A 16,488-nucleotide genomic window follows, 5' to 3' on the forward strand; every position below is an offset into this window, starting at 1 on the left:
CTTCCCCTGATGGGGTTCTGGGGTAGATCCAGGTCAAGGTACATGTGAAAATCTGCTCCACTATCTCCCCTCTTCTCACTTAGAAATATGAGGGAAAAAAGAAAAATAGTAGTTCACATGTAGATTGAAAAATACCTTTAATTCAAGATATCAAAATAGATTTATCAACATTTACTTTTTTTTAAATTTTTTTTTATTTTATTTATTCATTTTAGAGAGAAGAGAGAGGAGAGAGAGAAGAGGGAGGAGCTGGAATCATCAACTCCCATATGTGCCTTGACCAGGCAAGCCCAGGGTTTCGAACCGGCAACCTCAGCATTTCCAGGTCGACGCTTTATCCACTGTGCCACCACAGGTCAGGCTCAACATTTACTTTTAATCAGGTAAAATAATAGAATGTGAAACTTTAAAGATGATGTGTGAATATATTCATAAAAGTAGAAGAAAAGTACAGAGCAAATAGTAGAATTTTTACCTGAAAAACTGAAAAGTCAATTTTTCTCTTCATGAAGAAAGAGTTGTCATCCAAATCCTTTGTTTACTTACAAGGAGAATAAAAGTGAACTGAGTATTTTTTTCAAACTGTGGCATGATGATCTTTTTGGATTTCTTCCCTTCTATTGATGCTTTTCTTAGGCATAGCCCACCCTGAGGATTGGGTAACAGAGGAAGGGTTTGGAGATGCAATTTAAGATGGAGACTGAGAATAATGACACACAAAAAGGATATGTTTTAGGACACTGAGAAGAAAAATCTGATAGAATCCTGGAGAAGGGACCAAGAAGAGGAGAGTGGCAGCTCCTTAATTTTAAGAACCTTTGGCATATAAGCTAGGAAGGAGGGGTGGGAGAATTTGGAGACTATCAAAATCACACGTAACATTTTCTTTCTGGTCTACCTTATACTCTGTATGGGTTGGAAAACACAGTTAAGTACAAATAATAAAAGATGCTTTGTATATGTTTCTGGAGTCTGGCTAACAGTAATTTGGTTTAAAAATGAACTACACCAGTTTTCTCTTCTACACCAAAGAACATGACCTTGAAAATATAATATTCTTCAAGGTGGAGTCTTGGGGGACTATTTCTCTATGGCAATGTCACATTTTAAGTTATGCTCATTATAGAAATGTTGTCACAAAAGCTCATGAAGAGATATCTCAGAGATAAGAACTAAGAAACTCTAACCCTTGACAGGACTGATATTTACCAACAGTGTCATCGTAATTTGAATATTGCTACTCTACCTTTTTTTTTTTACTATAATTACAAATACTGTATTTTTACATAGTAGCAGAACCAGTGTATTGGAAATCAGTGAAACAGGGTAAAAATAGGTATATCCACCTATTTAGAGGCTGCCCCAACTGAAGGTGTTCTTCCATAAACATCTGTTTGTATTATATTTTGCAGAATAGATTTTTTTCTAGCTTCTTATGTAGGTGGAGAAGGGAGAGTTAGAAATGATTAGAAAATGAGTGAGAGTCCTGCTCTAAGAGAATTCATATAGTCCTTCTCCTATAAAATGGAAAATTTTCCAAAGCCAGTTGCTGAAAATTACCAACATACCCTAATCCTGAGCACTCCTTCATGCTATGGATTTGCCAAAGATTTGACTTGGTTTATGTCTTTCAATCCTCATCACAACTTTATGAAGTGAGACTGTTATAATCCCATTTTAAAGATGAAAAGGTAGATTTTATTGGGTCAATAACTTTGCTAAAATTCAGTCAGCTATTAATAATCATCATCATAATAATATGATAATAAAGGAAACACTTGCATAGCAATTACTGGTACTGCTAAGCGTTTAATGTGTTAGAATAGCTTAGTAATGGCACAGATTCCAGGGTCAGAACACTTGGTTTTGAAGCCTGGTTCTGCCACTCATTGATGTGTTTGTAGTTTGGGAAAATAATTTGGTCTTTTGGGCTGAGATTTAATTATCAAATAAAAATTATTACAGTAGAAACCTCATAGGGTTGTCATTGGTTAAAACTGGTTAGTAGATATCAAAGATCCAAGGCTTCAATCTGTGCCTCCATAATCCAAGCTCTTACCATCAATATCTAAGTGTCACCCTTGAAACATTAGCTATCGGTATGAATATATTATAGTTTTACTTTTTTTTACAGTTTTATATATAAATTTAGATATTGGGTATATTTCATTGATATGATAAATATATTTTCAATAACAAGAGATTGTGATTAAACAATGAAAAATAGGAACAAAAATATTTGACCTAATAAGCAATTTGAGTTGTTTATCTTTTCATAGTTTTGAACTTTTGGGTAAGCTTTAAATGAATGTATTTATAGATTAGATGAAAATGACACTGTTGGCATCTTTTTGTAGTTTTGCAGCTTAACAAGTAAGGTATCTCAAAGAAAAGCAGTGCGATGTCAAAACATATGGTATTGAGTGAATTAACATGTATTTACTAACAGTGGGCAGTAATAAATATTCAGCTTATCTTTAGAAATTACTTGTATCTTATTCCAGTCTGTACTCAGCACAACACTACAGAGTTCCCTCATAATTTGAACTTTTAATCTGAAATTGATTTTATATTTAAAATTATTGGTCCGTTATGTGGTTTTATCTATTTATTTATTTTGCCTTTGTAGGTATACAAACAATAGCTTGAGACTAGTCGATAGCTTAATTTCCCTATTTTTATCATTATTGAATGGTAAAAGTATGTCACTACTTTTATGATATCATTTTAAACTTGAATAAGCTTAGACCACTTATTTTAAAATCCTGAGTAATTTTAAATTGATGTTGACATTAAAGAGGATTGCCTGTAATGATAGTGTCTCGTAGCTTTAAGTAGCAGTCTGAAATAAATCTAGTAATAATTATGGGTACATCTTGATCACTTGCCTTTTCCTGTTTATTAACCTTGTAAAGGAACATATTGTTAAAGTCATCTTTAATTCATATAAAAAATTAATTCCCTTTTTCTTCTATACCAGACTTGAGTAAAAGGATGAGAATGTAAATTCAATGCTTTAACTTTTTTCCTGGAGGGAGTCCCACATGGAAAACTGAAGCAATGCTACTAAAAGTGAAGTACCTTAATCACACACCAGCGTTCTTGTCTTCTGTCACTGTCCCTTTATGAAGGAGCCCCACACGCAGTTCCAGTGTTCCAGTATTATCCTAGGCTTGCTGGAATCGGCTAGTGACTGAGCTATCAAGACCAGCCCATTTGAAAAGAAAATAAGAGAAAGAGAAAAACTTACCAGCTAACCTGAATTGCTGATCCCTGGAAGGTACTCTAAGAAAAGTTGAAAAAGATGATGTAAAATGGTTCTCACATGTGAGGCAGGAAAACTTATTTATTGCTTCTAAACAGGAAGATTTTAAATAATGTCTCTCACTTTTACAAAAAAAGAGAGATCAGCCTGCAAAGGACTTTGCTCTCCAGCGTAGCTTTCATAAAGGGCCATTGGTTTAGAGTCATGCACTTATGTCCAAGAGAGAAGGGGAGAAATGGGAGAGATTCGCCTCTCTCTTTTCTGAGTCCCATTCTGTTTTGGGCAGAGTCTGAAGCCTAAATATGTAAATCCTTTATTGAAAACCTCCACTTCTGGCTTTTTATCCTAAACCTGAAACAGAACTGTTTGGCAGTGCAATAACCAAAGAAACAGTAACATATTTTATAAAGTTTTGACACTGGAAGTGTAAATAAAAAAGTACTTATTAACTGCCTGTCTTTACTTATTAAAAATATATATTATATGCGTAAGTGTAATTTGTACTTAACATTTTTTTGTAACCTAGGAGTAAATAACTTTTACAGTTATGCTAATGTTTGTGTAAATTGTAACTATGTTATAAATTGATGCTATGGATACATACATTTTATAGTATCCAAATTAATAAAATTTAAGTATATGTGAAATCTGTTTGATAATTATGTATATTTTTATTACATATTTTAAAAGTTGCTAAATAAGAATGATAGTTTTGAGTTTCTGTTTCATTCTTCCAAGCCCTACTTAGCCCAAGGACTAAGTGTGTTTCTTGTCGTGTACCCGTGTACCCACCCTTTCCTGATCACTCTCACCCATCAAGGACTCCTTTTTGTAATAAACTCAAAGAATAGTTACTTCTAAACTTATTATTACAGAGGGAGTTAGTTTTCATCCCTCTGCATCCCATGTTTTCAGATTTTATTTACCAAAATAGATTTGCTTAATACTTTGTTTCTTCACAGTCTGTTTATAGGTAGTCTTAACCAGCAGTAGAGAATGGTGGCATTGACCTGCCAAACTTGAGGAGAGGCACCAGGTTTGGGACTTGGATTGAGTGAAAGTATGCAGATATGGTACAGGTGCTTGGAGAATGCAGATGCTGGAATTAGGGACTCCTTAAATGGAGCAGAGTGGTGTGGATAAAAGGGTTTGCACAGAATTGGAGAGAGAGCTGATGACTGGAAATGTGTGACTGCCAGACTACTGCGCTGAGCCAGAAGTGGGTTAGGAGCTATATAATCTAATCTCGATATAGAACCTGATTGCAAATGAGAAGCAAGTAGACCAAGAATAAGTAAATAGAGAAGTACGAAGGGGAATCACATACATACTATATCAGGGATCCAAAACCTATGGCTCGCGAGGCAGATGTGGCTCTTTTGATGGCTGCCTCTGGCTCACAGACAAATCTTTAATTAAAAAAAATAATAACGTTAAAAATATAAAATAAAACATTTTCATGAATTACAATCCATTCATTTCCTACTGCTCATGTTCATGGTTGCGAGTGGCTGGAGCCAATCACAGCTTGTCCTCTGAGACAACACCAAATTTTTATTGGATAATGTATAATGTACATGAGTCATAGTATGGCTCTCATGGATTTACATTTTAAAATATGTGGCATTTATGGCTCTCTCAGCCAAAAAGGTTCCTGACCCCTGTACTATATGTTTATTCCACATTCCCCCCAGCAGACTCCAATCTGCGAGAACCACAGTCGCCCTCTTTCCCTGCTTTACATCTGCATAACAGGCCTCCTTGGATGTTTAAGAGACCCTATATATTTCTGAAATCATTGCTGCTAAGTGTTTTGTCTCTGGTAAATTAACATCAGCTTTTAAAAATATTAAAATATTTAATATTTCTGGAGCATCACTATGCTGCAGACTATATTTGTAGGAAGACTATATTTCCCAGTCCAAATTTCCTTGGCTCTAAGAAAAATGTAAGTGGAAGTGACATGACATAGCTGAACAAAAGTTGAAAGAGTTCACCTGGTTTCTCCATGCTACCTTTTCCATTTACCATAAAACATTTGGGTAGGCAATGAAGAAACATGGAACAAGTGTCATTCCTGACTCTAAATAGGCATGCAATCTGAGAAAAAGAAATCTTTATTTTGCATGTTACTGAGATTTTTGAAAGTTTTTTGTGATACATACTGTTATTGACATGTCTACTAGAGTTCAGTAAATATTTGTATTACCTTTGATATTTCTTTTTATTATTATTATTAAGTGAGAGGCAGGGAGGCAGAGAGACAGACTTCTGAATGAGCCCTGACAGGGATCCACCCTGCAAGCCCTCTGTGGTGGATGCTCTGCCCATCTGGGGCCTTTGCTTGATAGAGCCATTCCAGGTCAGCACTTGAGGTGAGGCCATGGTGCCATCCTTAGGACCTGGAGCCAACTTGTTCAAATGAGCCATGGCTGTGGGAGGGAGAATGAGAGAGAGAGAGAGAGAGAGAGAGAGAGAAAGAGAGAGAATGGGAAGAGGTAAAGAAACAGATGGTGGCTTCTCCTCTGTACCTTGACAGGAAATCAAACCCTTGACTTCCACACATGGGGCAACACTCTACCACTGAGCCAACCATCCAGGGCCAATATTTCTTATATTACTATTTCTTTTCCTATTTACCTCAATTATATGTCCCTTGGGAATAACTTCAGTGTCTATATTTGTTTGATTGACCCACCATATAAACTGCATGCTTCTAAAGTAAAATATTTAAAAATATGTCACAAGGAAGCAATGATTAGCCTGACCAGATGGTGGCACAGTGGATAGAGCATCGGACTGGAATGTGGAGGACCCAGGTTCAAGACCCAAGGTTGCCAGCTTTAGCATGGACTCATCTGGTTTAAGCAAGGCTAACCAGCTTGAGCCCAAGGTCTCTGGCTTGAGCAAGGGGTTACTCTGTCTGCTGTAGCCTCCCCCATCCCCATCAAGGCACATATGAGAAAGCAATCCATGAACAACTAAAGTGCCACAACAAAAAACTAATGATTGATGCTTCTCATCTCTCTCCATTCCTGTCTGTCTGTCCCTATCTATCCCTCGCTCTGACTCTCTGTCTCTGTAAAAAAAAAGGAAGTAATGACTAAATACTTTTTTTTTCCATTAAAATCCTAATTTTTTTTAATAAATTTTTATTAATGGTAATGGGATGACATTAATAAATCAGGGTACATATATTCAAAGAAAACATGTCTAGGTTATTTTGTCATTAAATTATGTTGCATACCCCTCGCCCAAAGTCAGATTGTCCTCCGCCACCCTCTATCTAGTTCTCTGTGCCCCTCCCCCTCCTCCTAACTCTCTTCCTCCCTCCCTCCCATGTCCTCCCTCCCCCCACCCTGGTAACCACCACACTCTTGTCCATGTCTCTTAGTCTCATTTTTATGTTCCACCAATGTATGGAATCATGTAGTTCTTGTTTTTTTCTGATTTACTTATTTCACTCCGTATAATGTTATCAAGATCCCACCATTTTGCTGTAAATGATCTGATGTCATCATTTCTTATGGCTGAGTAGTATTCCATAGTGTATATGTGCCACATCTTCTTTATCCAGTTCTCTATTGAAGGGCTTTTTGGTTGTTTCCATGTCTTGGCCACTGTGAACAGTGCTGCAATGAACATGGGGCTACATGTGTCTTTACGTATCAATGTTTCTGAGTTTTTGGGGTATATACCCAGTAGAGGGATTGCCGGGTCATAAGGTAGTTCTATTTGCAGTTTTTTGAGGAACCACCATACTTTCCTCCATAATGGTTGTACTACTTTACAGTCCCACCAACAGTAGATGAGAGTTCCCTTTTCTCCGCAGCCTCTCCAACATTTGCTATTACACGTCTTGTTGATAATAGCTAATCTAACAGGGGTGAGGTGGTATCTCATTGTAGTTTTGATTTGCATTTCTCTAATAACTAATGAAGCTGGGCATCTTTTCATATATCTGTTGGCCATTTGTATCTCTTCCTGGGAGAAGTGTCTGTTCATGTCCTCTTCCCATTTTTTTATTGGATTGTTTGTTTGTTTGTTGTTGAGTTTTATGAGTTCTTTGTAAATTTTGGATATTAGGCCTTTATCTGAGCTGTTGTTTGAAAATATCATTTCCCATTTAGTTGGCTGTCTGTTTATTTTGATATCAGTTTCTCTTGCTGAGCAAAAACTTTTTATTCTGATGTAGTCCCATTCATTAATTTTTGCCTTCACTTCTCTTGCCATTGGAGTCAAGTTCATAAAATGTTCTTTAAAACCCAGGTCCATGATTTTAGTACCTATGTCTTCTTCTATGTACTTTATTGTTTCAGGTCTTATATTTAGGTCTTTGATCCATTTTGAATTAATTTTAGTACACACGGACAGGCTGTAGTCGAGTTTCATTCTTTTGCATGTGGCTTTCCAGTTTTCCCAACACCATTTGTTGAAGAGGCTTTCTTTTCTCCATTGTGTGTTGTTGGCCCCTTTATCAAAGATTATTTGACCATATATATGTGGTTTTATTTTTGGGCTTTCTATTCTGTTCCATTGGTCTGAGTGTCTATTTTTCTGCCAATACCATGCTGTTTTGATTATCGTGGCCCTATAATATAGTTTAAAGTCAGGTATTGTAATGCCCCTAGCTTCATTCTTTTTCCTTAGGATTGTTTTGGCTATTCGGGGTTTTTTATAGTTCCATATAAATCTGATGATTTTTTGTTCCATTTCTTTAAAAAATGTCATAGGAATTTTGATGGGAATTGCATTAAATTTATATATTGCTTTGGGTAATATGGCCATTTTGATTATATTTATTCTTCCTATCCAAGAACAAGGAATATTTTTCCATCTCATTGTGTCTTTTTCTACTTCTCTTAATAATGCCTTGTAGTTTTCGTTATATAGGTCCTTTACATTCTTTGTTATGCTTATTCCTAGGTATTTTATTTTTTTTGTTGCAATCGTGAAGGGGATTATTTTTTTGAGTTCATTTTCTAATGTTTCATTGTTGGCATATAGAAAGGCTGTGGACTTTTGTATGTTAATTTTGTATCCTGCGACCTTACTGTATTGGTTTATTGTTTCTAATAATCTTTTTGTGGAGTCCTTCGGGTTTTCGATGTATAGGATCATATCATCAGCAAAAAGTGATACCTTTACTTCTTCTTTTCCAATATGGATGCCTTTTTTTTCTTTGTCTTGTCTGATTGCTCTGGCCAGAACTTCTAGCACCACGTTAAATAAGAGTGGAGAGAGTGGACAACCCTGTCTTGTTCCTGATTTAAGGTAGAAAGTCCTCAGTTTCATGCCATTTAATATGATGTTGGCTGATGGTTTATCATATATGGCCTTTATCATGTTGAGATATTTTCCTTCTATACCCATTTTGTTGAGAGTCTTAAAGATAAAATTGTGTTGTATTTTATCAAAAGCCTTTTCTGCATCTATTGATAAGATCATGTGGTTTTTGTTCTTTGTTTTGTTGATATGGTGTATTACGTTAACCGTTTTGCGTATGTTGAACCATCCTTGAGATTCTGGGATGAATCCCACTTGATCATGATGTATTATTTTTTTAATATGTTGTTGTATTCAGTTTGCCAGTATTTTGTTTAGTATTTTAGCATCTGTATTCATTAGAGATATTGGTCTGTAGTTTTCTTTCTTTGTGCCATCCTTGCCAGGTTTTGGTATGAGGGTTATGTTGGCCTCATAAAATGTGTTTGGAAGTATTGCTTCTTCTTCAATTTTTTGGAAGACTTTGAGTAGAATAGGAACCAAGTCTTCTTTGAATGTTTGATGGAATTCACTAGTATAACCGTCTGGGCCTGGACTTTTATTTTTGGGGAGGTTTTTAATAGTTTTTTCTATTTCCTCCCTGCTGATTGGTCTGTTTAGGCTTTCCGCTTCTTCATGACTCAGTCTAGGAAGGTTGTATTGTTCTAGGAATTTATCCATTTCTTCTAGATTGTTGTATTTGGTGGCATATAGGTTTTCATAGTATTCTACAATAATTCTTTGTATATCTATGATGTATGTGGTGATCTCTCCTCTTTCATTTTGGATTTTATTTATTTGAGTCCTGTGCCTTTTTTCCTTGGTGAGTCTTGCCAAGGGTTTGTCAATTTTGTTGATCTTTTCAAAGAACCAGCTCCTTGTTTTATTGACTTTTTCTATAGTTTTTCTGTTCTCTATTTCATTTATTTCTGCTCTGATTTTTATTATCTCCTTTCTTCGGCTGGTTTTGGGTTGTCTTTGTTCTTCTTTTTCTAGTTCCTTAAGGTGGGAAGTTAAGTGGTTTACTTCGGCTCTCTCTTGTATGTTCATATAGGCCTGAAGTGATATGAACTTTCCTCTTATTACTGCTTTTGCTGCATCCCAGAGATTCTGATATGTCGTATTTTCATTTTCATTTGTCTGTATATATCTTTTGATCTCTGCGCTTATTTCTTCTTTGACCCATTCATTTTTTAGAAGTATGTTGTTTAGTTTCCACATTTTTGTGGGTTTTTCCCGCTCTTTTTTGCAGTTGAATTCTAGTTTCAAGGCTTTATGATCAGAGAATATGCTTGGTACAATTTCAATTTTTCTAAATTTGCTGATATTGTCTTTGTGGCCCAACATATGGTCAATTCTTGAGAATGTTCCATGTACACTAGAGAAAAATGTATACTCTGTCGCTTTGGGATGAAGTGTCCTATAGATGTCTATCATATCCAGGTGTTCTAGTATTTCGTTTAAGGCCACTATATCTTTATTGATTCTCTGTTTGGATGACTGATCTAGAGCCGTCAGCGGTGTATTGAGGTCTCCAAGTATGATTGTATTTTTGTTAGTTTTTGTTTTAAGGTCAATAAGTAGCTGTCTTATATATTTTGGTGCTCCTTGGTTTGGTGCATATATATTAAGGATTGTTATGTCTTCTTGATTCACTGTCCCCTTAATCATTATGAAATGACCATTTTTGTCTCTGAGTACTTTTTCTGTCTTGTAGTCAGCATTATTAGATATGAGTATTGCTACACCTGCTTTTTTGGGGGTGTTGTTTGCTTGGAGTATTGTTTTCCAGCCTTTCACTTTGAATTTGTTTTTATCCTTGTTGCTTAGATGTGTTTCTTGTAGGCAGCATATAGTTGGATTTTCTTTTTTAATCCATTCTGCTACTCTGTGTCTTTTTATTGGTAAGTTTAATCCATTTACATTTAGTGTAATTATTGACACTTGTGGGTTCCCTATTGCCATTTTATAAATTGCTTTCTGTTAGTTTTGTATCTTGTTTCATTCTTCTCTTTTGTTTTTCTATCATTTGTTTTTGTTTGTTTGTGTTCCATACTTCTTTTCTCTGTTGCTACCTTTTTTAAGTCAAGTGTTTTTGTGGTGTTTTTTTCAAGGGTGGTTACCATTAAGTAATGAAAAGGGTACCTACCATATTCATTGTAGTACCCTATCTTATGAGTATTTCTGCACTTCATCATCCTTTGCTACTGTTAATCTCCATCCTCTCCCTCCTTTTTTTCCTTTGTTGTCACAGTTTAAGTTTGGTTTTATTGTGTTCTTAGTGGAGCTGTTACTTGTGGTGTTGTTTTCTTTTGTTCTTTGAATCTGGTTGGAAAACCCCCTTTAGTATTTCCTGGAGTGGGGGCTTTCTGCTGATAAATTCTCTCATCTTTTCTGTATTTGTGAATGTTTTTATATCTCCTTCGTACTTGAAGGATAGCTTTGATGGGTATAATATTCTTGGCTGAAAGTTCCTCTCTTTCAGGGCTTTAAATATTGGGGTCCACTCTCTTCTAGCTTGTAGAGTTTCTGCTGAGAAATCTGATAATAATCTAATAGGCCTTCCTTTATATGTTGTACTCTTCTTTTCCCTGGCTGCCTTGAGAATTTTTTCTTTGTCATTGGTTTGTGTCATCTTTATTATGATGTGCCTTGGAGTGGGTTTGTTGGGGTTAAGAAAACTCGGTGTTCTGTTTGCTTCTTGAATTTGAGGCTTTAGTTCTTTCCACAGGCTTGGGAAGTTCTCGTCTATTATTTGTTTGAGTATATTCTCCATTCCATTTTCTTTCTCTTCTCCCTCTGATATACCTATTATTCTTATGTTATTCTTTCTGATTGAGTCAGACAATTCCTGTAGAGCTTTCTCGTTTTTTATTATTTTTGAGTCTCTTTCTTCTTCTCTCTGTTGTGCCTCAAGTTGTTTGTCTTCTATTTCACTAATCTTATCTTCTATCTGGGCTGTTCTGTTAGCTAAGCTTGTTACCTCGTTTTTCAGCTCGTGAATTGAGTTTTTCATATCTGTTTGATTTGTTTTTATAGTTTCAATTTCCTTGGTAATATATTCTTTGTGTTCATTGAGTTGTTTTCTGATCTCCCTAAATTGCCTTTCTGTGTTTTCTTGTATATCTCTGAGTATTTTTAAGATTTCTATTTTAAATTCTCTGTCATTTAGCTCCAAGGCTTCCAATATGTTAAGTCTTTTCTCCATAGATTTTTCCACATCTATTTGTGTTACCTCTCTTTCTTTTGTATCCATAATATTCGATTTCCTCTTTCTTATTGGCATCTGAGTGTGGTCTTGTTGATAGCACTAATTAGAATTAATAAAGAGTAAAAAGTAAAAAAAAAAAAAAAAAAAAAAAAGGGAAAACACCCCACAAAAAACACCAGTAATAATTTATTATTTCCCCCTTTTTTCTTTCTTCTCTTTCCCTCCTCTCCCCTCCTCAGGGAAATATCGTGATGACCTGTGAATTATATTATGCTAAATGGAACAAAAACTGCCTATTATGGAGGGCCTGATTTGGGGTGAAGAGTTCAAGGGGCAAAAAAAGGGAGTAGGGACCTACTAATTGCAAAAAAAAAAAAAAAGGAAGAAAATCTTAGACAAGCATAAGATGATTTGCTTGTAAGTGATGGTCGACTAAGAGATATAATGAGAAGGATAAGAGGAAACTAGAAAAAAGGAGGAAAAAAAGAATAATAAAGAAGAAAAAAATAAAAATAATAAGTAAAAATCTGTTGGATTAAGTGGAGCGAAGACTAAATACAATGGAGACCTTGGGTTGGGAGGAATGTTAGTGAGTTAAAAAGCAACGTAAAAAGTACCCAAAATGCCACAAAAATAAACAAACAAACAAAAAAAACCAAAAACAAAAGCGAAAAAGAAAAATAAAACCAAAAAAAACCCCTTGAGTCCCAAATTAACTAATTTGTTCGTGATTGAGGATTAAATGGGAGGAAAAGTAAAATGAGAAAAGAAAAAATGAATAGAAAGGAAAAAATAAGAAAAAGAGAAAAACGAAGGAAGAAAAAAAAAGGAAGAGAAAAAAAACAAAATAAAGCAAAACAAAAAAAAAAACAAAAGAGGAGAGAGTGAGAGTTAAGTGTTTTGGAGTATAACCTTAAAGGAGGGTGAGGATGAAGAAAAGAAATAAAATGTAACATTCATGGGTAGTGTAGTTCAAGAAAGGGAAGCATAAGATGGGCAGAGAATAGAAGGACCGAGGTGGAGGAAATAGAAATAATAATAATAAAGGCAATAAGATAGAATAAACAAACAACAACAACAAAAAAAAATTAGTGGAATAAGTTGTAAAGTCTGTGGATTTTTCTTGATTTTGAGAGGTTAACTTCTTCCTTTTTCTTTTCTCTCCCTCTTCCTGGTCGGTGACTCTGTACCCCAGGCTCTGCCCCTGTGTCACACTTAGGTAGGGATTTGCAGTTGATGGGATTCTATGGCAATGTCATATAATTGGCTTTAGTCTTGCTGGTAGTCAAGGCTTGTTGGCGTTTGCAGGGTCCAACGATGAGAGAGTTTGCTTTCCTGGAGTCTCTCTCCTAGTCCCCCCTTCCTGAATTAGCAGCCTGGTGATCCAGCTATAAGGCTGCTACTGCTTCTGCCTGTGGAGTAAGAGGCTCAAAGAGCTAGGAAATCCCCACTCTATCCCCACTCAGCGCAAGGCTTTGGGAAAGGCTCTGGCAGTCTGAGCCTCCAGTGTAATCAGGCGGAGGTGGGAGTCAATTGTTGTCAAGGTGACTGTTCAGCGCCTAGCATTCAGTTGGACCACTCAACCCAGGCTTTCCACACTTTGTAGCCTGTTTTGGCTGGGAAGAAGTGGCACTAGTCTCTGCTTGCGACTTGTGTAGTATAGATCTTATTATCTGCCAAGTCCCTCTTGTTAGCGTTTATCCCTGAATATGGAGGCTCTATCAATCAGAAGTTGCCCCCGCCCCTTTAGCGAGAGGCACTAAAAAATATCACGCCTCTTGTCTTGGATCGCTGAACTGAGAGAGATCTTATCAATTAGAGCCCGTGGGTGCGCAGATTTCATGGGTTAAGCTAATTTCAGTGATTGGGTCCGCAGCTACGCTCCCGAAGGTATTTCAGGCTGCCTGCGCGCGCCCCTCCCCCAACGCTTGATTGTTAGCTTGAATGGCTGGGTGAGGTGCCCTGCCCACGGAGAGAATCTCCCAAGTAGGGAAGACCGCCCTGGCGCCTCTCCCGCTCGCCCCGCCGCTGGCAGCTGGGGTGCACCGGCCACAGGATAATGGGGCACCCTGGGTGTGCGGGCCAGTAGGGCACTCTGGGCGCGTAGGATGCCCAGGGCACGCACGCGAATGGGGTGCTCCAGGCACCGGTGGCTGGGGACTCTCACTCGCAGTGCGCGGCCGCTGGGAATGTTAGCGGTGCTCGCTCTGCAACAGGACCGGGCGCGTGCCGGCAGCTGCTCGCCGCTCCCGAGTGTGGGCCGACTCACCACAGGCGCAATCCCTCCGCGGCTTGAATGAAGGTCTCTGCGGTAGTTAGCTTCCTCCACACCCTCCTCTCTCAGATTCAAGTGATAACAGTCCTTTCACTTTCAGTTTGTGTGGAACTCTGGAATGCTCCGAGGATAAATTTTTCTGTTTCTAGTTGATAAATTTGTTGTGATTTTGGGGAGATCTGTCGGACGCGCTGCTCACGGTGCCATTTCCGTGACGTCACTCTAAATACTTAACATATGTCCTATTGTAACAACTGTGAGTGATACAAGCATGTCAAAGAAAGTGAAATTAAAATAAATATGTCCATATTGAGAAGTCTGTGTTAATTATCAATTGATTCAATTATTTATGGTAGTAAATCAAATGATCCTTCACTTTTTTTAATGGGGTATCTGAAAGTACAATGTGCAATAAAAAAAAATCTTTATGGCTATATTGTCAAAGTTATATTGTAAAAATAAAGTACCACACATTTTACTTATGCTATTAAGGACTGTATTATGGGAAATTATTGCACACATTTTCATGAAAGAAAGAAAAATTAGACCTTTGTCTGTTGGCTCAATGGTAGAGCATTGACCAGGCGTCTGGATGTCCCAGTTTGATTTCCTATCAGGAAACACAGGAGAAGTGACCATCTTCTTCTTCATCCTTCTCCCTCACCTTCTCTCTTTCTCTCTCTCTCTCTTCTCCTCCCACAGCCATGGCTCTATTTGTTCTAGCTCATTGACCAGGTGTTGAAGGTGGCTTCTTGGAGTCTCCACTTTAGGCATTAAAAATAGCTCAGTTGCAAGCATGGCTCCAGATGGGCCAAGCTTTGGTCCCAGACAGGAGTTGCGGGGTGGATCCCAGTCGGGGTGCATGTGCGAGTTTGTCTCTCCATCTCCCCTCCTCTCACTTGGAAAAAGAAAAAAAAAGAAAAAGAAAGAAAGAAAAATTACTTTATAACTAAAACTTGGAGAATTCCAAATGAGGAGTTTTGCTTATAAACTCAGAATATTTACTGTAATTCTGAGTTGGATCCTCATCCTTAAGATTAGAAAACTAGGTTTTATCATGTGTTAGCTAATAGATTGAAAGAAGTTATAATCACTGCTAATTGAAATATGATTGAGAATGCTCATTCATTTATATACAGAGGGAGTAGTTATTTTCAGGTCCTGACTCTGAATATGCTTATCAGGGAAAGCCTGGGACTTGAAAGTACAGTTGACATTTGAAAACACAGGTTTAGTCTACACAGATTCATTTATTTGTGGATTTCTTTCAATAAATGTACTGTTGATTCTCCATAGGCCCAGGTTTTGCATCTGCAGGTTCAAGTAACTGCAAATGGAAACAGTATTTTTGATCCATAGTTGGAAATCTAAGGATGAGGAAGGCTGACTGAATGCATTGTTCTAAGCCATTTTGTATGAGAATTTGAGCACCCTCAGATTTTGTTATCTGCAGGAGGTCCTGGACCCCCTCCTCAGATATGGAAGGAAAACTGTAATTAAGTTTTTGAGGAGTCAAAAGTGACATGTGGATTTTTTACTGCATGGAGTTTAGTGTCCCTATGCCCACATTGTTCAAGGGTCACTGTCCCTTAGTTTAAACTCAGTGTTCGACATTTCTTTGGTGAGAAGAACATAATCACCTGACAATTTTATCCAGGCCTCAGTTGAAAGTGATAAATCTCTTCATTTATAATCAGACACTTATGTCTCCAGTTTCTAGAATTCATCACCATTCTTCTCTCTCTCTCTTTCTTTACTAACATTGTTATCCAAAATTCATGCTCAAAGTAAGCCACTTTCTCTTTCTTATATGTGCATTTTTTATGTATATGTACTCCTGTTTCTAATAAGTTAAAAAATATGTTTTTAATTGTTAGATGTTAAGGTTCATTAGCCAAGTGTTTTGATATAATAAATTGAGCTCTTGGAAGGCATCCTTTTTTCACACTTTATGATTTGTAAGAAGTACTCCCCAGTTGCTAACATATACTGTTTGGGAATTCATAATCTTAGAATTACATCTGGCTGTGAGAGAAATGTACTTTGCTTAACAGTTAGAAGATCTTTGTTCTAGATCAGACTTTGGGTTTTATTAAGTCTATGATCTCTGTCAAATCACTTAATTCTTTTCTCTTCTGCGAAATGGAAGTTATAATACTTTCCTCACAGATTAATAATTATGATTAAATAATATGCATACATAAGGTAGCCAATCACAGACTGGGGGGGAGCGCCATCAGAGAGCACACCAAATTTCATGTGTTCTCAAACTTCTTCAACAATAGCAGAGACATCAGAACAGTGTCAGAGCCAGAGACCAGAGTTCTACCGGCTTTTGTACAGTCTTTCACTTCTTACCCTTACTTAATAATTTTGTCATGTCACTAAAAAGCTCAGTGTGGCAAAATCCAACAATCACTTTCAAAAGTCCCTCTTTTACTTCCTTAGCAGCAGCAGGTTTTGACACAGAGG

This window comes from Saccopteryx leptura, chromosome 5 (assembly GCF_036850995.1).
Source record: "Saccopteryx leptura isolate mSacLep1 chromosome 5, mSacLep1_pri_phased_curated, whole genome shotgun sequence".
Classification (NCBI taxonomy): Eukaryota; Metazoa; Chordata; class Mammalia; order Chiroptera; family Emballonuridae; genus Saccopteryx; species Saccopteryx leptura.